This window comes from Marmota monax, unplaced genomic scaffold (genome assembly GCF_021218885.2).
Source record: "Marmota monax isolate L192 unplaced genomic scaffold, Marmota_monax_Labrador192_F-V1.1 WCK01_AAM20220418_F8-fsc00017, whole genome shotgun sequence".
Classification (NCBI taxonomy): Eukaryota; Metazoa; Chordata; class Mammalia; order Rodentia; family Sciuridae; genus Marmota; species Marmota monax.
Window position 1 is genome coordinate 992,446 of NW_026695241.1, and position 25,210 is coordinate 1,017,655.

Below are 25,210 nucleotides of genomic sequence, written 5' to 3' on the forward strand. Positions count from 1 at the left end.
GGTGGCGCATTTCTGGAATTGTAAGGATTTAGACTGGAGAGTAGGGATAAGGAGAAAGGAGGGGAAAGGTAAGTAGGAGCCAGGCCATGAAGAAGTTCCTGAGCCACGCATGCCAAGGGACTTCAGAGGCCATTGGAGAAATGACAGTGTATGCGTGCGTGTGTGTGTGTGTGTGTGTGTGTGTGTGTAGGTGCACTCGCATGCCTTGGTGTGAGGTGGGGGGTGACGTGGCTAGACGTGTGGCTGAGAGCAGCATCCTAAGCCCCTGTGGAGTTGGCTTGGGGAGACGGGCTGGAGTAGCTGATCATGGTTAATAGCAGGATGTGCTTTGAAAGGTTTAAGATGCCTATAAATTTCTTCTCCATCTCCTTTTATCAGGGCTGGCCTTAGTAATTTCCTAGGCCAACAGAATGTGGAGCAGAGGCCCTGTGTGACTCCCAAGCCTGAGTCAGACACCCTTGCAGTTTCTACCTGGTCTTCTTTAAACACTGTCTCCCGGGAGAGCCAGCTGTCCCATTCTGGAGTCTGCCCTCAAGGAGGCTCAAGCCAGCCACATGAAGAGGCTTGTGTTGAGAGAGACTCCAGAGGCCACTGAAGAAATGAATGTATGTGAACGTGTGTGTGTAGTGCACTCGCAGGCCTTGGTGTGAGGTGGAGGGGGTGACATGGTCCAACCAGCTGTCCTAGCTGTCCCAGCCGATTGTCAGACATGTCGGTGTCTGGGTAATGCGGTGTTAGTGAACACAACGTGGAGAAGAATTGAGGTGCTGGCAACCAGAGCCCAGGTCCAGTAATATAGCCCCAGGGGAGAGGCCGGGCTTCTCCACTCCTTCAGACCAAACCCAACGAGGCCCAGCCATGGTGCCCAGAGCACCATTGTCCTGCAGGCCCTGCCCCCATTCCTAACCCATAGCATTGTGCCTATGATAAAATGGCACTCTTGTTTTATGCCACGGGCTCTGTGGACGGTTTGTAACACTGCAAGAGACAAACAGAATACTTGACAAGCCCAAGGCACCCAGTCTAGTGAAAATACCTGTGTTATGAGTAGTCCCCCTAAAGCTCATGTATGAGACAATGCAAGAATATCAGAGGTGAAATAATCAGATTACAAGAGGAGAGTTGTCGTCTAATCAATGGATTTATCCGCTGATGTGGATTAACAGGGTGGTAACTGAAGGCAGGTAGGGTGTGGCTGGAGGAGGAGGGTCACTAGGGGCATGTCTCTGGTCAGCAGAGCTCTCTCTAATTCCTAAGTGCCACGTCCTGAGCTGCTTTCCTCCACCATGATGCTCTGCCTCACCCTGGACCAGAGCTATGGGGTCGGCCCTCTGTGGACTGAGCCCTCTGAACCCCTGAGCCAAATAGACTTTCCTTCTCTAATCGTTCTCGCCAGGTCTTTGGTCTCAGCAACAACAACAACAAAAACTGACTAAAACATCATGTGAAAGAAAGTTTGCGTTAATAGCTGCAGAGCATCCTTGGGGGAGAAGAGCTCTGGAGGTGGTACACTGTCACTGTGTCCTCTGCCCTAGCTGGTGTCACTGTATAGCCACCATTCTGAGAGGAGAGCTTGGAAGCACCCCAGGAGAAAACAGAGACTCAAAATGGAGAACCTCGTTAGTAGATGGGCTTTGTTAATTAATGAGAATCGAGTCTGATTCCAGGAGCCAAATGACAAGAAAGCATTAGCAGAGTTCCCTTCCCACGGCAGGACCAATTCTGCGGTGGGTTCTTACGTTCCTGAGTCAAATCAAAGCCGCCACAGCCTCGCCAGCCAAAGCCTGCCTTCGGGGAAGGCATGGGGAACTCCAAGCCGTTCATCGCCCCCCAGGGTTCAAGGTCTGCCTTGAGTATCCAAAGGCAAAGCCCAGCCTCACCTTTGCCTCTGTTAGAAGTGGGGACTTCTGCAGGAAGGAGAAGGAGACGCAGGGCAGGCCCTAGAATGAATGTCCTCACCAGGTCACTTTCTGAGAGGCCCAAGCCCTGCTCTGTGACCAGATACCTGCGCTCATGAAAGTCTCTGAACCTGTCTCTGTAACATGATTTGCTTCATCTGTCCTGAGGGGTGTTAAGGGACCAGGTGGGTATTTAACTTGCAAAGTGTCCCCAACTCCAGCAGAAGGAGCCTAAAGGGCTTGTAGAGATTGAATTATGCCTTCCCAAATTCACGTTAGAGCCCTGACCTTCACTGCCCTGTTGGGAATTAGAGTGATTGTAGGTATAATTTGTTTAGATGAGGTCCTACTGAGAAAAATGCACCCAAGCCCAAGATGACTGGTGTTTTTATTAAAAGGAGAAATTTGGACACATAAATCCACACACACAAGGACACCTTGTAGAGATGGGAGCTCTGCTGCCACAAGCCAAGGAGCTACCAGAAGCTCAGAGAAGCCAACACAGCCTCTTGTCTGGCATCTTCAGAGCGTAGCTGGGCACACACCTTGACCTCAGACTTCCAGCCTCCAGACCTGTGAGACGAAGTTTCATGAGACGCTAACACAGGGTTTATTTGTTAACAAACATGCATTCCTCGGGCCCCCTACAGGGGTGGATAAGAGTCTTTGCACCCAAGGGCCTTCCTGAGAGGAACTCGTCACAGAGCGTTATCAACTTGGGTCCCCAAAGCCAGATGTTGGAGTCCTATCCCCAGCGCTCAGAATGTACATTTGCATTTGGAGACAGGACCTTTGTAGAGGTTAGTAAGTTACAATGAGTCCATTAGCTCGGGCTCTAATCCAATGTGACTGTGTCCTTATAAGGAGAGGAGGCTAGGATACAGATACACACCGAGGAATGACTGTGAAGGCAGAGCAAGGAGATGCCATCTACAGGCTAGAGAGAGTGGCTCAGAGAAAACCCACCCTGGGACACCTGACCTCAGATTCCAGCTCTAGAGTGCGGGAGAATACATTTCTGTTCAGGCCCCCATCTCTGGCTCTTTATGACAGCAGCCCGAGCCAACCAACATGCCAAGTTCAAGATGAATGTTGCCTGGGGAGGGTGCTCCTCGCCCCGCCTGGGGGTGGGGGCTTCTGAGATGAGACAGCTGAGATCCAGGGAAACCCAGGGCTGAAAGAGACAAGTTTTCCATTCCCCAATCCAAGAGCACCACTGCCATGGTCACCTCGGGGTCCCGGCCTCTCACTCACTCACACTTTGCTCCCTAAGGATAGAACCTGCGAGAGCAGGACAAGCCAAGAGTCCTCTCTCCACACAGAGTTTCCATGAGTAGAAGAGCGGCTGAGGGTGCTGGAGCAGGTCAGCGAGGCCTTCTGTGGCTTCGGGGTTCCTCAGGAGCTCCAGGGGGCAGGGAGGGTCACATTTTGACTGAACCCAGGAGGGTCCAGCTGGAAAGGGGCACCTAGGTTCTCTGAAATCACTCACAGAACTGAAATGAGAACAGAACTGGAGGCCAGCCCAGCCCATTCTACATCCTAGTCTCCTCTTCTTGCAAGGACACAGTCACATTGAATTAGGGCCCAACTTAAAGCCTCATTTTAACTCAGTCGCCTCTGTAAAGGCTCCATCTCCAAATGCAAACACATCCTGGGCACTGGGGTTTGCACTTCCACTGTGGCTTCTGGGGCCCATTCCTGGGGCCATGGGTCCTCGAGGTAGCCTTGAGTGTTTGCAGAGCTCCTGTAGAAAGCTGTGACCCCCCTTCACACACACACACACACACACACACACACACACACAGAATCCCGAAGGCCTTTGTCCCTGGTTCAAGCTGGAAAGTTCACCTGGCAGTTGAGGATTCTTTTATCCCTGCCTGTAATCCCATTGGCTTCTCCAAGGAAGAATACTAAAGATGCCCCCACCGGGTGCCCCAGTGGGCTATTTTACAACGACACAGTGAAAAATAAGAGAAATCTTGGCAAACTTTAAAGAAAACAGTTAATTGCCACTGACATTCTCTCTAGTTGCACAAGCAAGCCCTGGGTCTAATCACACGCATTATTGTAATCAGCCTGCCAATCACATTTTGAAATATTTCATTTTTGACATAATTACAGTAGAATACCCACAACCCATCAATAATATGGATAAGGCAAGATTGATATTGTGTTTCCAAATGGGACCTGACAAAGCCACCGCGGCTTTTGTTCGGGAAGAAAGGCAGGAGGGGTGGCATGTCCCCCTTGCTTTGAGACGGAGTGAGGGAGACTGTCTGGAACGTCACTCACAGGAGGCGGGGGAACCTCGCGTCGGAACCGTAATTGGGAATTTTCAATTATTCAAGCCTCATATAGGTTATTCTTATGGAGCAACAAATTCAGAGTGAATGCTATAACCTGGGGCCTTTGTACTTACACGGTTTTGTGAAATGGAGGCCGATTGTGAATTGCTCTTTTATGTTAATTTACCTCATTTTACTTATTAGTTCCTTGCTGTAGATCAGTGTATTTGTGTGTACTAGTCTCAGAAGTAAACCATTCACACACACACACACACACACACACACAAAAAAAAAAAAAACAGTACAGTTTGGACTTTTGGCTTCTCCAGGTGGGTCAGCTGCGACCACCCCCTCCAACTCTCCTGCTCCTCCTTCAGGTCAGCAACCCAGGTATGCCTGGGCAGTGGGGCAGGTTGCAGACAGGCCAAAGAAAGTGCCTGGAGACTGTGTGTGATTGTGAAGAATGCTTACAAGAGTTTAGAGACTGCTCCAAGAAGAGTTCAGTGGGGACAGACTGACAGGTAGCACCTCTGCTCCCCTCAGGGGCTCTCCCAGCAGCACCTCCTCTCCCTCGCAGTGTGGATGAGTGACACAGCCCTTCCACAGTGCCCTCTGTTCTGTGTCCATCCCTTCTGAGGGAGCTGTTTTGTGTCTTGGGCTACAGAAACAGTGACATTATCAGCATTAGCATGCTTTGTTTGTGTGACCAGCGTCCCAAGGAGCAACTGTTCTGGCAAACATGCAAGAAAGTAGCTTTGTACAGATGACACGAACCTGCCCTAGGTCCCAGTGTGCACGAGGAAGCCCTTGTCCTTGGGGATATCAATATCTGGACATTCTGGCCCCAGCCTTGCTCCTGTTGTTCCCTTGACTAGACTAAATTTTGGGGAACAGAAAGGGGGCATCCAAGGACATAGTGTTTTACTGTCCCCCTTTTCTTTAAGGACGATCCACCCCCACACCCTTTGTCTTTCATTTCTAGATAGAGCTTTGCCATTGTTCCCAACGGGGAGAATTAAGAGCAGCAGACAGATCCTCCGACAGGTTGTTCAAAGAAGGACTTTTATTTTTGCACATCGAGCTCTGTTATTTTTGGAGAAATGCACCCCCCCGCATCCACTTAGTTGGTGCTGAGGGTGGAAGGGAGAGGAGGAAGCTCAGCTATGAGCAGAGCATGACCTTCCTCAAACTTCATTTCTAGAAGCATCGCTTACTGAGGGCCCAATGGTGCGGTGTTGGACAGCAGAGGGCAGCTGCTCAAGAGTGAAGCCTCAAGGGTCTAGGGAGTAGAGGGGCGGCGGGGGTCAGCAGGGTGGATCTGGAGCCACAGTACCTCAGAGGGCGCCGCACAGGGTCTAATACCTGCCCTTAGAGCCCCTTCTTAGCAAGGCCAGGCCTCCTGCAAATTGTCTCTGGCCCACAGGGCAGAAGTCACCGACAGGCCTGGTGGGCACAGAGCGCGGCCAGCGATACCATCTGGGGCCCACAAAAATGTTTAGCTGTCTTTCAGAATTAGAGGAAAATAAGTGAGCTTTTAGGTCATAGATATTGTATTAATATGCAATAATAGTTTGTCTTTATACTAATGCACTCATCAAATATTATTTTTAATACTAAGATTTTTAAATATAGTAAAATACACATAAAATGCTCCATCTGAATCATTTTTAAGTACTCGATTCAGTAATGGTAAGTACATTAACATTGTGGTCCAGCCAATCTCTACAACTTTATTAATCTTGCCAGAAGGGAACTGCACCCACTAAACACTAACACACACCCCATTCCTCCTCTCCTGGCCCCTGGAGGTTTCCATTATACTCCCTGTCTCCATGAATTTGACCATCCTCAGGGTCTTCTGTAAGTGAAAGCATCCAATATCTTTGTGACTGGTCCATTTCATGCAGCATGAAGTCCTCAAGGCTGATCCATGCTGTGACATGCGTCAAGGCTGGATCCTATCCTGTGTATGGAAAAACCACAGTTTCTTTATCCATCCATCTATTATGGACATTTGAGTGGCTTCCCCCTTTTGGCTATTGTGAATAAAACCACCATGAACATGGGCCTACAAATGCTTGCTTGAGTTCCTGCTAGCAATTCCTTTGGGTAGGTAGTCAGAAGTAGATCATATGGTAATTATTATTGAAATATTTTGAGAAACCTCCTACTGTTTTCCATTTCCACTAGAAGTAGACAGGGACTCCAATGTCTCCACATCCTCTTCGGCACTTGTTATTGTCTGGGTTTTGGTTCGGTTTAGCCTGTTTGCTTTGGTAGCAGTCATCCTAACAGGTGTGAGGCAGAATTTTAAGATTTTGCACAGAACAACAAGTCCCCAAAGGCAAGAGAGTCTGAGGCTCCTGAGAGTCAGGGTGTGGTCCTGCTGGCCTTCATCAAGCTAGCTGAAGTGGCTCTCCTGGCCTCTAAGCTCCCCAGCATCTGTGTCCCCGCATCCAGGTGGCCAGCATACACCAACAGGTGCCACAGAGGTTGCATTGGCTGATTACAGTGCCCAAGCATTGAGAAGACCCTCGCTACCGCACCCCCCAGAGGTGATCCCATTTAGCTCTGTATTAGTCCCCTGTAGCCACTGAAACAAATGACCACAAACTGGGTACTCTAAACAACAGAAGTTCATCCTCCCAGAGTTCTGGAGACCAGAACTCTGAAATCAGCATCACTGCAAAACCTTGGTCTCTCAAGGAGAATCTGCTTTTGGGAATCTCCAGGTGGCTCTGCCAGGTGGCTGCCAGCTTTCCCTGGCTGGTGACTGCATCCCTCCAACCTCAGCCGCTGTGGTCCCATTGCCTTCCCCTCTCGGGGTGTGCCAATCTCCCACCTCTCTCTTGTAAGGATTCATGTGATTGCTTACCAGGAAATCTAGGAGAATGACCTTCCCATTTTAGGGCACTTAATTTTATCATATCTGCAAACCCTTTTTCCAAATAAGGTAATATGCAGAGGTTTCAGGAATTGGCACTTAATGTCTCTGGAGGCCCCTCTTTAGCCTATTACAGGTCCCTCACACAATCCTATCAGGCACATCTCTGCTTCAGAAGCATGAAGCTGTGACCAAGGAGGCCAGAGGCTGACTGGCAATGTGTGAGGTCATCTGCCCCCATTAGGTGGTGTGGTTAGTGCATCTGATTCTAGAGTCAGACTTCTTCATAGGGCTCCCCAAGGACAACCCACAGCCTTTAGGGCTGCAGCTCTGCCTCCCACCTCTTCAATCCCTGGATCCTCAGGTCTTAGGGAGTTAGAGACCTGAGACTCAGGACGGTGGGCCTCATAGAACGCCAGGACTTCCTTCGCCACGATGGTAGGGGAGGATTCGCTACTTGGTTAAGGAATATTTTCTGAAATAAAAGCAAATGCACTGAGCACTGCACACCTGTGATCCCAGCCACCTGAGATGCTGAGGCAGGAGGGTTGCAAATTTGAGGCCAGTCTCAGCAACTTAGCAAGATCTGGTCTCAAAATAAAATTAAAAGGACTGGGCATGTTGCTCAGTGGTACAGCACCCCTGGATTCAGTTCCCAGTACCGAGAAAAAAAAATCAAAAATGGTTTTCACATTAAGCAGTATGACAGATTGAATTGTGTCACCCCACCCAGATTTGTACCCTCAGCATCTGTGGATGAGACCTTACCTGGAAATAGAGTCATTGCGGATGTAATTAGTTAAAACGAAGTTATGTTGGAGTCGGGTGGTCCCGCAACCAATATGACTGTGTCCTGATAAAGGGGGGATTCAGACACAGACAGAACATAGGAAGAAGCTGTGGGCAGGCTGGGGCTCCTCTCCACAAGCCAGGAGCTACCAGGAGCTCAGAAAGAGGCCTGGAGCAGACCCTTTCCTGGTGCCCTTGGGGGAAGTAGGGTCCTGACGATGCTTTGAACCCAGACCTCCAGAACTGTGAGAGAATCCGTCCCTACTGTTCTGCACCACCCAATTGTGGTTCTTTGTTATAGCAGCCCCAGAGAACTAATAAAGCCATATGCAATTTAACAACCAGTGCATCCTCTGAGAAACATGTCATTAGGCAATTTCATCATTTTGCAAATGTGACTGAGTTCGATTATAACGACCTCCATGATATTAGTCCATGGCTTGATGTGGGGTCTTTCTTTTTTCCTGTTTTTCTTTCTTGCAATGCTGGGACTGAACACAGGGCCTTGTGCTTGCTAGTTGGCGTGGCCTCTTGATGTAATCAGGAGATGAGGAAAACCCGTGTCTCAGGCTGTGGGCAGCATCTCACTGGCCATCTCTTCATATCCAAAATGACAACACAGAGCAAAGGAGAGGCAATACGCAAACCAGTAACAGTACTTAGCCTCCTTATCAAGTGTCACACAGCCACACACAACTGTGATACAACCAGCAGCACCGTCCGCTTGGTTACACCAGCATCCCCACAAACCCGTGAGGAGTGGGTTTTGCTAAGATGTCGCCATGGCCATGATGTCATTAGGTGATGGGGATCTCCCGGCTCCCTTCTAGTCTCATGGGACCCCGTCACACACGCAGTCCGTTGTGGCAGAAAAGTCATTATGTGGCTCATGGCTGCATGCCAGGGTTCAACAGGTCACTTAACTGACCACTCCCTGCTGCCCTCCATTCTTGGTCAGTCTAGACTGGCCCACTGGGAGGCTGGAAGGGGCCATCTTGGCCCCTCAACAAGGCACCCTCCTGGGGCCTTCCACCCCAGCGGGACCAACCTGGGGTCTCATGGGAAGCCTCATATGACAGGACCCAGGGAAGAGGAAGAGGAAGAGGAAGAGGAAGAGGAAGAAAGGGATGGGGAGGAGACCTCATCTGCCCTGCGGGCTCCTGTGCCTTCTTTCCACGACCTCCCTTCTCATTCATTCATGAGCCTTTGTGATGTGCCTTCCTGGGGGTGCCCTCTGTTCCTGGGGAACATTCTAGGCCACCTCCATGTTGCCACACAGAAGTTCGAGTCCCAAGGGTGCCTCATTGCCTGACCTCTTTGCCTTCCATTGCTTCACCTTCTTCCCTGCCTTGAGACCCTCACCACGCCCCGTTCAATTTTTGATCAAAAGAAAAATGCTGCTTCTTGTTTGTCTTTTGCCCCAAGGCTCCTACTACATCAGAACCAGTTTCTTTCCTCTTTCTTACATGTTCTGTTCGCTTTTTTTTTTCTGATTATGAAATTTCAGCTTGAACCATATGTAATTACCACTATGTACATGAAAATTGGTGTCATACATTTCATAGGGACCCACCTATTTGACTTCACTTACAGCAGACAAAGTGTGGAAAATACCCACCAAAAGTATAAAGGTAAAAGCAAAAATTACCTGTTTCCGAGGTGATCGAGGGCCACTGTGTTGTGCTGCCTTTTCATTCCTTTCCTCTTTTTCTCTCTAATACTTACTGCCAGAGCACCTCAACGCACATCCACAGTGGACGTTTCCAGAGCACGGAACCCTCCCTTCACTAAGCACAATGGTGAGGAGGCTGTCACAACTGCGCACAGACAGGAGCTAATGCCCCACCAAGGCACCCAGGAGGCAGTGACGCTGTTGACCCTGATTGACAAGGAATATTGTATGTGCAATTTCGTGCCCACTCTGCTCACTTCTCCTCAGTGCTGGCCTTGGTGGCACACGCCTGTAATCCCAGCAGCTTGGGAGGCTGAGGCAGAAGGTTCGAAGTTTCAAAGCAAGCCTCAACTTAGCGAGGCTGTAAGCAACCTTGTGAGACCCTCTCTCAAAATTTAAAAATTAAAAGGACTGGGATGTGGCTCAGTGGTTGAGCACCCCTGGGTTCAGTCCATGAGACCAAAAAAAAATTCTTGAATTCATATTCTTCAGCATTAGTGCCATATTATCCATAAGTATGTGCTATGGATCAGCAAACTTTTGCTGTTAAGGGACAGACAGTAACTACTTCAGGCTTTGTGAGACAAACAGTCTCTGTTGCAGTATGGTCATCCCTGGATACCTGCAGAGGATTTGCTTCAGGACCCTTGTGGAAACCAAAATCTGGGGATAGTCAAGTCCTCTCTATAAAGTGCACATGCTCCATATACTTTAAATCATCTCCAAATTTCTTATAACACTTGATACAATGCAAATATCACATAGCAGTTGTTACACTGCACGATTAGAGAATAATGGGAAAGCAATGTCTGTGTTTAATGCAGACATAATTTTTGAATTTTTCAAATGTTTTCAATCCACTCCTGGTTGAACTGTGGATGTGGAATCCTCAGGTATGGAGGGCTGACTGTCCCCAACTCTGTTCTTGGGTTGAGAAGGAGCCAGGGCCAAGGTGTGAGGGAGCAGGCGTGGCTGCCTTCCACTCAAAACTCATTAACCAAACAGGTCTCCAGATCACAGGGGGCAGCTTGCAAAAGCCTGCCCTATAATTTAGATGACTTTTTTTTATATCATTGGACATTTAGTCTTCATATAATTTTTAACATGAAAATGTGAATTTTAATCAAGTTAAATCCATCCTGCTTTTCCTTTGGCTTTGCTCTCATTGCCTGAAGACCAGAAGCTCTGTCCTTTTGTGATTCAGTGCTGATCTCTGTTGCCTCTGTGTGGGCCTTTAACACTCACCCCTTCCGCTGTCCTGGATGTCTTGCCGTTCAGCATGAAAACTGCTGTCATCCCGAGAGCACTTTCCACTCTAACTAAGCTGTGTAGAGTTGGAACAAGGTAGAATTATCAACCCATCTCTTCCATGGGCTTCACCGGGCATGTATATGGCCCATGCCTCCTGCCACCAACATCCCTAGAATTAAAGGAAAAAGGATGTTTTAGCAATGAAAAGAGAACGACTCCATAAAATTCTGGACACAAAAAAAAGAGAGTAGTGCCGCTTGCTGGGCCCTGATGCCAGGAATATGTATCTAAAGGTATGTGCTAACAATGACAGGTAACAGCAATGAAGACGAATTCGAGGTACAACTTGTAAATGATAAGAAAAGTAATAACAGGCTTTCCCAGGAAAGGTGGAGGGAGACGGGACAGCACCAACCACAGAAGCTGGAAAGCCCAAGAGAATGTGAGGGGAAATAAACGTGAATGCATTAAATTCTTATATTAAAATTCAGAGGCTTGGGTGAGGTTTGTTTTGTTTAAGTATAGACATGTCACTTATAGGAGTCAGGACTGAAATATGACATGAAAAGACTGAAAGTAAAGGCACCAGAAAAGATGCAGCAGCTATAGGGAAAGGGAGTAGTTCTATTGCCTAAAATCAAATGGGAAACAGGAAGAAGTAATATTTCCCCCAGGAAGAATGTATAATTTATAAAATGTGTCAGCTATAAAACTTTTGCACATAACAAGATTTGAAAATTTTAATTACCAAAAAAGGCAGGAATAAAGCAGGAAATCCACTCATTTAAAATCATAATAGAAATCTTTAATGTACATGTCTCAAAAATAAGTAGATCAGGGGCTAGGGTTGTGGCTCAGAGGGAGAGCACTCGCCTAGCATGCGTGAGGCACTGGGTTAAATCCTCAGCACCACATAAAAATAAAATGAAGGTATTGTGTCCACCTATAACTAAAAACTAAATATTAAAAAATAAATAAATCAAATAGAGGAAGAAAGAAATATATAGAAATACATAGATGACTTAAATAGCACATGTAATAAGCGTGATATAATAGAAACACAGAATACATGTCACAATTAGCCAACACAATACAATTCAGAGAATTCATATTCTTTGAAAAGCATACATATTTTTATTATGGAATAGTCATAAAATCTGATCATAAAGTAGACTAGATAGAAGGGCTTAAAAAAAAGGAAGAAGAAATTATATAAGCCACTTTTCTGATCACAATTCACTAAATTGAGGAGTTAACAACAACTAGGACAGCTAAATAAACTCTATCTGCCTCAAAAGATTAACATGCCTTTCTAAATAACTCATCAGTTAAAGAGAAAAGCAAACCAAAATTAAAAACTATTTAGCTGGGCACAGTGGCACTCGCCTGTAATCCCAGTGGCTTGGGAGGCTGGGACAGGAGGATTGTAAGTTCAAAGCCAGTCTCAGCAAAAGCAAGGCACTAAGCAACTCAGTGAGACCCTGTCTCTAAATAAAATACAAAATAGGGTTGGGAATGTGGCTCAGTGGTCGTGTGCCCCTAAGTTCAATTGCTCTAACTGTGCCCCCCCCAAAAAAAAAAAAACTGTTTAGACGTGCACAGTAATGAGAACATTAGGTAATGAGAGCCCTGGTCTGCAGCCAAAATAATACTCAGAGGAAAACCTGTAGCCTACACTGTCTCTTTGAAAACAGGAAAGACAGAAACTGTAATGAACCTGAAGATAGTAGAAGGAAGAAATTAATGAACATAAGGCAGAAATGAACAAAATAGGGGGACAGCAGACAGACAACCGGTCAACGCACGCACTTGAAGGAGTCGTGGAGGGGACGTTCTTTTCGCCACCGAGTCACTGAAGACTTCTGGAGCACCCCTGTGACCTCAAGGGGGCATAGGGTGGCAGAGGCGGGGAGACGGTTAATAAGCAAGCTAGTGCAATCTAAACGTGTCAACGCTGATGAACCACATAAAGGGGAAGAAAGCAAGAGAGGAGGAGACACAAGCCCAGGTGGGGCGGTTTGCAGGTCTCAACAGCACAGGCAGGAAGAGCTCCTGAGCAGGGACATTCTGGTAAAACCTGAATACTCTGGAGGGTCGAGCCACGAAGACAGCTGGGAAGAGCAATCCCGGCAGAGGGAACAGCAGGTGCAGGTGCCCGGATGGAGAGGCATCCCTGGTGTGTTTGCAAAGAAGTCAGGAAAAGAGATGCTGGGAGAGGAGAAGCCGGAAGGGAGGAGAGAAACAAATCCGTAACAGGAATGAGAAAGATGCATCACTACACAGAGATGTTTCAAATGACAGTATCTCCTACATTTATATTCTAATACATTTGAAAATCCAGGTGACGCAGATAATTTTCTACAAAAAAGTCTTACCTTAAAAAGAAACAGAAAATCATAGACCAATAGCCAGAGATGTTATAAAGCAGTGGCTTGTATTAACTACATGTAGACTCAGTTGTCAGAGCAGCAAACAAACAGACAAAACCCATGGCTCAAACCAAAGAGAAGATGAATTCCTCTAAACCACTCAGAGGTTGGTGCAGCGGCTTCACCCGTGACAGAGGCTGCTCCTGCTTCATGCATCTGCCCTCCCAGCTTGTCCCCCACGACTGGCCCCCAGGCTCCCCTTCCAGCAGCAACGGAGGGGAGAAGGAGAACACTCCTTGGAGGCCTCGTGCCAGAGACTGCAAAGGAACCTCACCCACATACCCAGTCTGAGCTCTGAAGCCTTCACAGCCTGCACTTGGAAAGATGGCCACCGCTAGCCACAGGGAAAGCTAGGAAAGGTGTCTTGTTCCAGGCATTTGTATCCAGCTACAAATTGCGGGTTCTCTTATTTTAGGAAAAAAAGGGGAGAATTGTTATTATGCACAGTTAGCAGTGTCTACCACCATCGCCAAAGACCTCTCCCTAAGACAATCGCCCTGCCAGATGTGTTTAGGAACAAACGCATTTTCTCCCAGCCTTTCAACCAATGATTTCAGCTATATCAAGCAGTGTAGAACACGGAATAGGGCAAGAAGCTTCCCAGTTCATCCTTTCGGCTTGGTATAGCCCTGATCCTAAAAACCAGATTAAAGAATACTACACATCAGTGTCATTTATCAACTCAGAAATCGAATAAAGTGTGACCAATGGTCTGTTAAGGGAATCAGGTCACTTGCAGTGGAGACCAATCCCAGGAACATTCATGTGATTCCACCTTAGGAAATGCACATCATTCACAGATTAAAGGAGGAAACTCACTTGGACCCCTCAGAAGGTGCTGGGGATGTGGGATATGGTAAAACTGAGCATCTAACCCAGCTTTAGAAATAAACTGCTCATTAAGTAGAAATAGAAGGACCTTTATTTAAGTTGATTAAGAGCGCTGAGACAGAGACTGCTGTAATCTTCTAGTCACTCGGCCTTCGTGCAGCTGGGCCGAATCCCCAGGTGAGCTGGGTCTGTGGCTACTGACTTGGAGACTAGCTCCCCGGCCTCCTGCAGCCAGGTGTGGTCAGGTGATGAAGGTCAAGCCCGGGTCTGTGAGCGAAGGTGAAGGATGTGACGCCTACGATGGCCGTGGCACGGTTCTAAGGAGGAAGCCCGTTGCCCTGGGCCTCTAGCTGCCCCAAGAGCAGAGCTCCTTGGGCTGCTTGCCAGGCTCCCGCTGAGCACACTCACCTGAGAAGGAAATTAGCAAAGTGAGCGCCTATTTGATTTAGCCCAGGTATTTTTGAGGTTTATTCATCCCAACTAGTCCTCTAATTCAGTAGTCACCAGAGATCACCGCAAATACAGTTTCCCACGGAGACCCATTAGAAGCACCCTCGCTCAAGTCAGGAACAGGAAAAGGATATTGGTTATTATTGTCTTTGCTATCCAACATTTCATGGGCCGTCCTAGCCAAAACAATAAGGTGAGAAATAAAATAAGAATTAGAAAGAAGGAAATTAAAATTTCCATTATGGGCAGACATTCCTCCTGAAGAAGTACTAGAAATTATAAGAGATTTCAATCTTATTCACCAGAAGCCAAACAATAACAAACAAACTGACAAATGTGTAGAAATAGATTTTAGAAGAAATGTACGTATATTATTTGAGGGAAAAAAACCCAACTCAATCTTTTCTCAATGATATAAGAAGTCCTGGGGTGGGGATGGTCAGGAGCACACTGTTTTTAGGTGGTATCAACTGCTACAGATGTCAGAGTTCCCCAAATTAACCTACATGTTATGTGTTCCCCAACTTTTTTCTATAAATTTGGTAAGTTTGTTCCCAAGTCCATCTGTATAAGAAAATACACGGGGCTGGGGTTGTGGCTAGTAGTAGAGCGCTCACCTAGCACGTGTGAGGCCCTGGGTTCGACCCTCAGCACCATAAAAATAAAGGCATTATATTGTGCCCATCTACACCAAAAAATTCAAAAAATAAAATAAACAAGTAAAATAAAAGTATTGTGTCCAACTACAACTAAAAAATAAATATTAAAAAAAAAAGCATGAGAAACTGGGTTTGATCCTCAGCCCCACATAAAAATAAAGATATTGTGTCCAACTATTACTAAAAAAATTAATGTCTTAAAAAAAGAAAGTACAGAAGAATCTAAGGAAAATAAAAGTATCAAACATCTTAAACATTACAGTGGCTAAAGTCATATAGTACCAAAAGAAACAGAAAAGTAGATCCATAAAATGAGAGTACAAGCCCTTGTATAAATGACAACTCTGTTTGTGGTAAAGATGGCCTCTGAGCATATCTGTTCGATAAATGACCTTGGGATGGTTGGCTGTCCATCAGAAGTAATTTTACAACCTCACCTCATTCCATACACAGCAGTAGAGTCTAGTTAAAACAAAGAGCTACGAGTAAAATTTTAGACTACAACAGTGTGTAGATAAAACAGAGGAGGACATTTTTCAGAACGCCAAGAGGCAAAACCTCTCTAAGCAAGATGCAAAACAAAGACACCGGAACCTCCCCCTCTGCCCCACGACCTGGCCCCCAGCTGGTCCTGAACATTTCAGGTGGGCTTCGGCCTCAGGGCTCAGAACTCACTGGTCCCCAGGCCACGGCAGTCTTGCTCTAAGCCTCTGTGTCAGTGTTGACCTGTTCGGGAAGCCTGTCCTGATACATTTTTTAAAACAGGCTCTAAAAGTAATGTGGGCCTCTTGCATTTGGAAATATTGAATAGGTTAGTTTTTGTTTCATTTTGGTACCAAGGATTGAACCCAGGGATGCTTTACTACTAAACCATATCCCCAGGTCTTTTTTAGTATTTTATTTTGAGACCAGGTCTCACTAAGTTGCTCAGGGCCTCACCAAGTTGCTGAGGCCTCCAACTTATGGCCCTCCTGCCTCAGTCTCCTAAGTCACTGGGATAATGTTAAGTCACTATTTCAAAACCACAAACAAAACTCTGGGTCTTTTTGAAGTAAAGACCAAGGATTTATTCTGGCCAGGGCCAAGGGAGAAGAAAGCAGACATTTCTGCAGCCCAAGACCCAGAGCATTTGTGGGGGGCTGCTTAAAAGCCAAAAAAAAATGTGAAGGAAAAGGGGCAGGGGAAACTAATACAGTTACAGAACATGTTTCACTGGTAGAAAAAGAAAAAGGTGAACTTTTCTCAGAAAGTTTCTCAGCACGTGCTCAGGAAGCAGGCCAGCGTCTGTTCTATGAATTATAGAAGCTGTGGTCAGGGGGCAAGAGGGTGAGGGTGTCAGCTTCTGTGCAGTGGGCTCTTACAGGAAGCGGGGCCAACTCCCCTGCATAGGGTGAGATGTCTGAGCAGAGGGGTCAGCCTGACTTTACATTCAAATCAGCCCCTAACAGTAACAGGCACACACCACCATGCCGGAATCTTCTAACAGATTGGTTTGTCTAACAACCAGCCTCTGTCCTGAAGCCTCTCTACATCCTGTGCTTGAATGCTTCCAGGGTCAAGGAAAACATCATCCACTGGGAGACTCTGTTCTTCAAGTCCATCTACCAATCCTTCATGCACTCTCCTCTCCCTCCATCCAACTACCCATCCATCCATCCATCCATCCACAGCTGCCCTTCATCTTCCTTTCCATCCATCCATTCACTACCCTTCCATCCATCTCTCCACCCATCTCTACTACTCATCCATCCTTCCATCCATCCATTTTCCCACCTGCCCATTCATTCATCGGTCCACAGCCCCATTACATAAACACTTGCAGGGTGTGTGTTATGCACCAGGCATGGTGGTAGGCACTGGGGCTTTTGAATTAAATATATCATGGTGGGCCTGCCAAGGAACTCAGTCTCAGACTGTAAACAAATAATAGTAACATACTGTGACAAGAGCTATAATGGAATTCCCTTTAAATTTCTGTGGAAGGATGGAGGTAACAACTTCTGGGGTGTCAGAAAGATCCCAGCCGAGATGACATTTTAGCTAGGGGCTGAAGAGTAGGGGAGAGGGAAGGCATTGCAGCAGAGGAAATAGAAACTGGACGAGGACCTGTGCACACGGGACAGGTTCCCAACATCGAAAATAGATCTGCAGGTGGGGCAAGGGGGTAGGGCACAAGAGGAGGGCGAGTGGCAGGAAAAGGAGCATCAGGCAGGGCCTGGAGAGTGGCAAGATGCAAAACGGAGGACCATGTACGCCCCGCTTGAACTGAGTTTTGGTGAACGGTTATTCTCTAGAAATTTCCGTTAAAAAATATGCAAAGAATCCCCATGATGTTCTTACATTAATCTGTGCTGCTGGCTTGGGCTTAGATGCAGCTTTGCAGAATATATTTTTTTAAAGTTTCATTATGCCACTGTACATCAAAATAGGCCAATATAAATTATAATACGGTCATGCCAATAGGACTTGCAAACACAATATTTTAAGTTTATATTGCATTCCAAGACCCATAAAAATTATTCCGAATGGCTGTTTGCTTTTTGAAGCCAAATGAAAAGGTATTTGCAATTTGATTATTAACAAATCAAATCACTGATATGATATTGGATTCGGCACATCTCAAACTGACTGAGAGTGAAAAAATCCTCAGTGGTCAATTATGTAGCATGGCTGGTTTATAGTTTCCTGTGTGTCATTAAAGAATAAGCACCATAGCCAACTCCGATTTTATTTTGATTTATTTTAACCATTTCCCTGCTCTGAGAATTTCTCTCTAGCCTGCCCCCATGCATTGGAGCATTTCTCTGGGTAATGCCTGTGTGGATAGGACTGAGGTGACCAAGGGAATAGAACAATCTAGATGAAGGAGCAGGGAAGGAAGGGAGGGATGGAAGGACTTGTCACATGGTTGAATGAAGGTCCACCATTTATAGTGGACACCACATTTGAAGAATTAGAAGCTTAAGTACTAAGCTGCTTTCCGAGTGGGAAGAACACTGGTTTTCTGGCTTCTAGCATCCAGCTCCTCTTATTGTTGACATTGCTTTGTGCTTTTGCCCTGTGTTTTTGACCAAAGTCAAAGTCCCTTTTCTTTAGAGGTATTCAGAAGTCTTCGAGGACAATCAATAGAGAAAACAACATGCCCTCCAGTAAAACTGGTCGTGCACTCGAGCTTCCTGCACAGGCTCAGGGAACTCCTTCCACTGAGGACCTCTGCTTGCCCCAGAGGGCAAGACTCTCTGAGAGTCTCCTCCCAGTTTTTTGAGCTGAGACCTCCATTTCTGCAATCCTCATATGACCTCAACTCTGCCAGTGTGCGTACCTAGGAAAGACTGAAGGTCTCCTGGAAGGACGGGTCCTTCTGCCCTCTTGGGGGAAACTTGGGTTTGGTTCCTCTCCATAGTGAGAAGACTTGGGTTTGGGCAAGTCATGCCTGTTGCTCTGCTCAGCTTTTAAGCCATCTCCAGATGGCTGCTGGTGCTACTGGCCACCCCTTCTGGGGGACACTGATGACAGCATCTTCAGGCTCCTTGCTATCTGTTTTCAAACTCAGGCCTTAAAATAAGCTATGTAGGACAAGACTACTTCCTGAATTTTTTAAAAAATAAGAGGAAACAAAGATTTAGGAAAGCTACGTGTCCTTCTTAGGGTCACGGGAGTGGACTCAGGGTCCACTGCCCCTTTAGTAACAATAGCAGCCCTGATATACTGTTAGGAGATGTCACCTCCACACATGAGCCCTGACCCAAGCATGGCAGATGCTAATGCCATCACAGGGCTACAGGATGTTCCTTCCATGCCTCTCCCCTCCACCCACATCAGAAAGTTTCAAGAAAGACACTGTTACAGGGCCAGCCAGGTGTATATTCAGGAATTGTATGAAACCACGGTGCAAGAGCAAGTCTGTCCACTGGTATTGCTGGGAATAGGGATGAAATAAGTCTGGAGACTCTAGGGAACATCAGTGGAGAGAGGTGATTTAGGAACGGATCAAATGAAGAAGAGAGCAAGACTCAAGAAAGAGAAAAATAAGACCTGGCGATATTCTTTGAGGCTCTGGATCCAGCCATACCTGAAACTATCTGGATTTTTGCATTATATATGTATTCTGGCTATATATTGCTGCATGGCACTCCACCTTAAAATTTAGTGGCTTGAAGCAGTAATCTATTATCATCTTCATGGTTCTGTGGGTTGATGAGCTTAGTTGGGTGGTTCCTGCTTGGTCTTTGATGCTGTGGTGCTCTGATGTCAGCTGAACTGGATGTAGAAGATGGCCTCTTCCCTAGCGTGTCTGTTGGCTGAGTTAGCCTTGCTGGACCGGCTGGGGCCTGGCCAGGCATCTCTCTCTGTGCAGCCTATGTGCATGGCTGGCTTGGACTCCTCGGAGCACAAAGGTCTCAGAATAGCAGGACTTCTTACCCAGGATCTGCCTTCCCCAAGAGTGGGACAGGGTGGGAGCTGCAGCATGTCTGCCTCGAAGCCAGGCAGCATCACCCTGCCATCTCTGTGGGTCACAGTCCGTCAAGCAACACCAGCACATGAATTCCGGGTGGCGTGATTCACTGGGAAGCCATCTCTGGAGAAAAGCTACCACAGTATGCCAGTCAACAATGTGCCCAGGGATGACCCTGGAGCCGGTTCTCTTACCCGCAGCCACAGCAGGATCGAGGTCAGCCCAGATCATGGCACAGCCCCACTCTGCCCTGTCCCCTGCTGCAATCCTACCTTTCCAGTAGTGCTTGGTGCTCCCCTTCCCCAGCTTCCCCTCCCCCAGTCAGGCCAAGTCTCCCTTCCTGAATTCTGAGTTAGAAACCAACAGGAAGAACCAGCTAGAGCCTGAGTCACCACAGAGACAGCTCCAGAAACCTAGGTCCAGAGGGGCCACACCAAGTCACTCAGCAAGTGACTGGAGTAGTGTCCCCCTGGATTTCTGGCTAGGGCTCAGGTGGGCGCAGCTTTGAGACCTGGCGGCCGACACCGATTTTACATTGGGAATTTGCGAAGCCTGCTTTGCACTGAGTCATTGTCACAGGGAAGCCACCACTCTGCCCCCAAAAGAAGGTAAGAACAGGACTACGAAAAGAGACATGGTGAATTAAAATGCAGCCCGTGCTTGGTGACAGGCCTGGGTTCTACAACAGGCACTGCGAGTGGCCGCAAGCCTCCAGTCCTGTGAAATGGGATGATGTCATCGACCTGCCCCTGCGGTGGCTCTCCAAGCAGGAGAGGCCGCGAAGGGCTTTGAAGACAGGAGGTTGGGCACAGGCAGAGGGCAGCGTCATTAAAAGGTCAGGTTGCCCTCCGATGCAAAGATGGGAGGGCAGGCGGCTGATTGTATGAACGCTGCCACCACCCTGCCTGCTCTTGCTCACTCCCCCAGCCCTCCGCGGGCCCACAGGATGGGTAATCCCTGCGAAGTCGCCCCGCAGCCCAGGGCTTAGGAGACACTGGCCCATCACATCCCCGGCTCCCCACCCACCACTAGCCCCGAGTGGGGAAAGACATGACTAATTGTGCCCACAGTTGCCTCCTGGCATGGACAATTAGCCACCTGCATCTAATTCTGAGGGACCCAGAGGCTAATTGCATCTGCCAGACCCCACGGGCTGTACATGTATGCGTGCGCAAGGCGTGCATGTGCATGTGCATGTGACCCGGGACACCAGGGCAAGGCTGCGTAGATGGGAGGTATTGCCACATTTAACGTCTGAGCACAAAGCACTGGGGCCACGCTGTGTGCTTCCTCTGCAGGAGGGACTTAGAGTTCCCCTGGGCAGGGGGCAGAACCACCCCTCCTTCTGGACCCTCCTCCTTCTGTACCACTTGAAGGTAGAGAGCCGCCTGGTGCCTTCTCTGCTGGCTCAGGGCTGGGTGCACAGGAAGTGTCTCATGACATAGGCGAGGAAGTGAACCCGTGAACCAGTGAATGGCAGCACTGCTTCTCAAGGGCGTTCAGTGGCTTCAGCCAGGCAAGGAACAGCCCGAACAGCTCGCAGCACAGGCTACGAGAGAGGCGTGGAACAGATCCTCCCTTGAGCCCCAGGGAGGACCCAACTCCACTGAGGTCTTGGTTTTGGACTTGCAGCCTCATAACCTCAGTGGGGTGCATTTCTGTTGTTTGAAGACGTCAGATGGGCAGTGACCTGGTACTGCAGCCCTGTAAGGGGACATACCTGCCACGCAGAAGCTATGTGAAGAGCAAGCTGCCGATGTGTCAACAGGAGCCACCACCCCAGTGCCATGAGAGGCCAGCAAGTGAGCTGATTATGGAGAAGACCAGAGAGACTTTCCAGCCTGGGCTGAGCTGTTACTGGAGAATATGCAAATTTATTTCTAACTAGAAAAGAAAACATTTAAAAATTTGGTGCTAGTGAAACAGCAGACTTCAGGCTTAGGGATTTGCCCCCGTAGTGAAGGTGACTAAATATCCTGGTTTTCCTGGACAGTGTTTATTCCTATTGTCCCACATAGTTATTCGTAGGCCCCCTGCGGTCTCCGGTTTGAATGGTAAATTATATGGGCGTCCTACCCATGAACGTAGGTGTCCTGACAAGCATTCAGAACAGATCTGCCTTAGCCCACCTCTAAGCACGTCTCCAGCCCCACGGGTAGCTTGGATCACCATTGGGCAGGCCTTGACTCCACCCGCATGCCCACCTCCATGCGGGGAGGACTTTTCTCTGTTCAACAGAGCTACAATTTGGCCATTATGACTTGCTTCCCTGGGATCCTGGTCCCAGCCGGGTGACTTGCTTTGGCTAAGGGGATGTTAGCGGGCAGCTAAAAGCACCTGTGCAACTGGCATGCCTGTACACCTACACGGCGGAACAAAGCTTCTCTCCCCTAGCTGCTGCCTCTTCAGTCTGGACCCCGGGGTTGACACCCAAGGAGCAGACCTGAGCTCAGTCCTCAGAGAAGCCAAGCCAGACAAGTCCTGTCTAGATCTGCTGAACCCAAGCCAACCCACAGAGGTGTGAAGAACAAAGGGCACTATGGGTGTCTCTGAGGTCCCGTGATTGCTAGTTACATGGTGACAGCACCCTGCCATTTGATCCCAGGATGTTTGTGCTCACTCTCAACTCCTTGGGCTCCAACTCTAGACTCATAACCCAAGGTTCAAGATCCTGAGCCTCCCACAAAGCTGGAGCCTTGGCCAATCTCTCCATCCTGCCTGGGGGGAGGCCTCCCCATGTCAGGCTCCAGGCTTGGGAAGACAGAGATCTGGAAAACAACAGTAGCTCCCTTGTTGAACTGGAATGGACTAATTACATGTCTGGGAACCTTCCGGACAAACATTGTCCAGAAGAAATAGAATGTGAACCAAAGGTAAACTAAAGTTTTCCAGTAGCCATTCAAAACAAGGTAAAAAGAAATGTGAATTAATAATATTAAATTTATCTCAACACACCCAACATGTTAACCAATATGTAACCCACATTAATTACTTAAAATAATATTATCATATATTTCTAATATTCAATAAATGTGTGTATATTATTGTATATTATTTACTTTCCTTTAAATACTAAGTCTTGGAAGACTGCTGAGTATTTAATGTGTTCAGCTTGTCTTGCTTCAGACCAAGCACATTTCCAGGGCTCGGCTTTCACATGTGGCTACAGCTGCCATATTGAATAGCTCGACTCTAAACAATGGAAGTAGAGTTCAATGTCATCACCTATTTGAAAAGTATCTGGTACCAAAGGACTCAGTAAGAAGTCATTGGGTGATACACATAGGTAGTATTTAAAGCTGGGGTTGGTGGGCAGAACTATGGTTTTATCCATGGTTACAAAAAATTAAGAAAACTTTATAGCTTCTACAGATAACATTTTTATTAAAACAATATTTTAAAGGTGACATTTCAAAGGACCCAACAGGCTGGTGCTGTGCCTTGCTAAAAAAGGGTCACACATGACTCAACTGAATCTTCAGGCAGCATTTCCCAAACTTGTGTGACCATGGAGTGTTACTTAAATTGTGCGTTTTTGTCACGGTGTCAAGAGATGCTCTTGCAATGTCATTTAAATTAAATCAGACAGCAAAAAAATGGTCTCGTAGTTGAATTAATTGCTGTAAGAAATTATCAAAATCTGATCCATATGCTTAATAAAAAGTAAACATTGAGAAATGGCACTAATAACAGTTAAAATTATGAGATAAAATACTTAACAAAGACTGGCAATTGTCAACCAGGAAGCCCAGAGCTTGGCAGTGGGCAGGCACTGGATGCAGCCTGCTGCTATTAGGCGGCTTCCAGGAGGTCATCTGTCAAGTGCTGAGACCCTCTCCCAAGGATAGATTAGCACCCACAAATAAAAGCCATTCCTAGTCAAAGACTTAGCTGGGGGCAGGCCCTGCTCCAAGCCTCTGAGGCAGACACCACAATTGGTGCCACTTCCTGGACAGAATCCTCGCCCTGGTTGGGTGGTGCCTGGGGATTCCAGCTCCAGAGCCAGGCTCCTGTTGCGACACACCACCTCTCTCATCTGACGGTTGGAACAAGTATAAGTAAGTTCAGCATGTTTCCGGTGCATACTTTAAAGTGAATTTAAGATGAAAAATGCCACCAGCTGTGATGTTCCTCTCTTTCAGAACATCCATGAGCATCTATCTCATGGAACCTTCTTATGCCACGGAACAGAGTTTGGGAAGCGATGTTTGAGACACATGGGCAAACTCCATTTAGTGCTGCTATGAGCTACGTTAGGCCATTTATTGATCGCCTCAATCACCTCCCTGCTTTCCCCACCCCTATTTCCAAAAGGGCAGCTTACAATAGAAATAGGTTACAGTTGGATCAAGCAGGGGGAAGTACTGAGGTGATGCCACAGAAACCAAGCCCAGAACTTCCCCAAGCTCCCCACCAGCTGCAGGCCCTGGAGCTCACATTGTCTAGAGGTGGATCCAGCGAATGTCGGGAGAACCAATTTCTCTTGGCCCAGCGCCCTACGATGCATTTGTCATAGGGACATTTGCATAAGTGGCATTGAACAGAGTAATGAATTATATCCCCAATAGTCATTTTATAAAAAAATGCAGCGACATTTCTTGGGTGGCTCTTCCTATATCACCGTGTAACCTTTGCTGAGGGCAAGATATGAAAGTCCTGTCCCACAAAGGCGCTTCTAGAGGGGAGTTTAAGTAGCTAGACTGCCTGAATTCTAGACAAAAGACACTTCTGGAGTTTCAGCGGAAGCTGTTTTCAAGTCTGCCCACGCAAATAGATATCTCCCTGGCCTTTCACGGGGGTTTTAGCCCACCCACCTCCAGTCCTTCCTCCAGTGTCCCCTTGTTGACTTTCTAACCCAGATCGAGTTTGTCCTGTCTTGCTCAAAAGCCTGACACTGTCCTGCTAGAACGAGAAACAATTGCCTTGTCTGTTTTTTTTCTCCTTATCTCCACCGTACATGATAACTGCTCCATAAATGTTTACTGTCAAATAAAGGAATCATTCAAAAATGAATGATAAAGGTCTCGAGTCACTCTGCCAACTTGCCACTCCCAGGGACAATGTTCACTGGTCTTTCTCTGTGCCTCTGCTGACCTTCCTGGGCCTTGCAAAATCGCACTCAACGTCATCTCTTATCCCCTGGAGGGAATTAACCCCATCCTCTCAAGGTCTCCCCAGCACCCAGTGTAGACTTCTGCTCACTGGGGGCAGCAGACAAAAAGGTGGGTTCTGATGTTAGGAACCTGGGCTTCAAGGGCTCTGGAAAGTCACCCACATGGTCTGAGCCTCTGTCTTCTCATCTATAAGAGAGCAAGGCAGGAATGAGAAGAAAGCGTTGGTTCTGTGAGTTGTGAGGAGCTACAGTCATGCCAGTGTATCCAGCTGCCCCTCCACCCTGCAGGCTGCCTGTGCTGAGATACTTTTCAGATCCATGTCCACCGACGCTTGCAGCGGGGGCCTTGCCAGGAAGGGCTGAATTAACACCTGCGGATTTGAACGCAAGGGATAGAACACATGCCCTGTATGGCTGCTGCCCTGGGTCTCAAACCCACATTTTTGGGGGCAATATTCACAAGAATCCACAATTAACTCTCAATACTTCAAAT

The 25,210-nt window shown here is 47.5% G+C and overlaps 1 long non-coding RNA gene across 1 annotated transcript in view; it reads right to left on the bottom strand.

Annotated features, from left to right (window-relative positions):
* Window positions 1-4,277: 4,277 nt before the first annotated feature.
* Window positions 4,278-25,210, bottom strand: part of LOC124090133 (uncharacterized) — an 89,904-nt gene continuing 68,971 nt past the window's right edge. Inside the window, exons 2-3 of the long non-coding RNA XR_006850966.2 lie at window positions 10,774-10,948; window positions 4,278-6,146 (exon numbers count right to left, since the gene is read on the bottom strand). This is a non-coding gene — a long non-coding RNA (uncharacterized LOC124090133). The remainder of the gene's footprint in view (window positions 6,147-10,773; window positions 10,949-25,210) is intronic.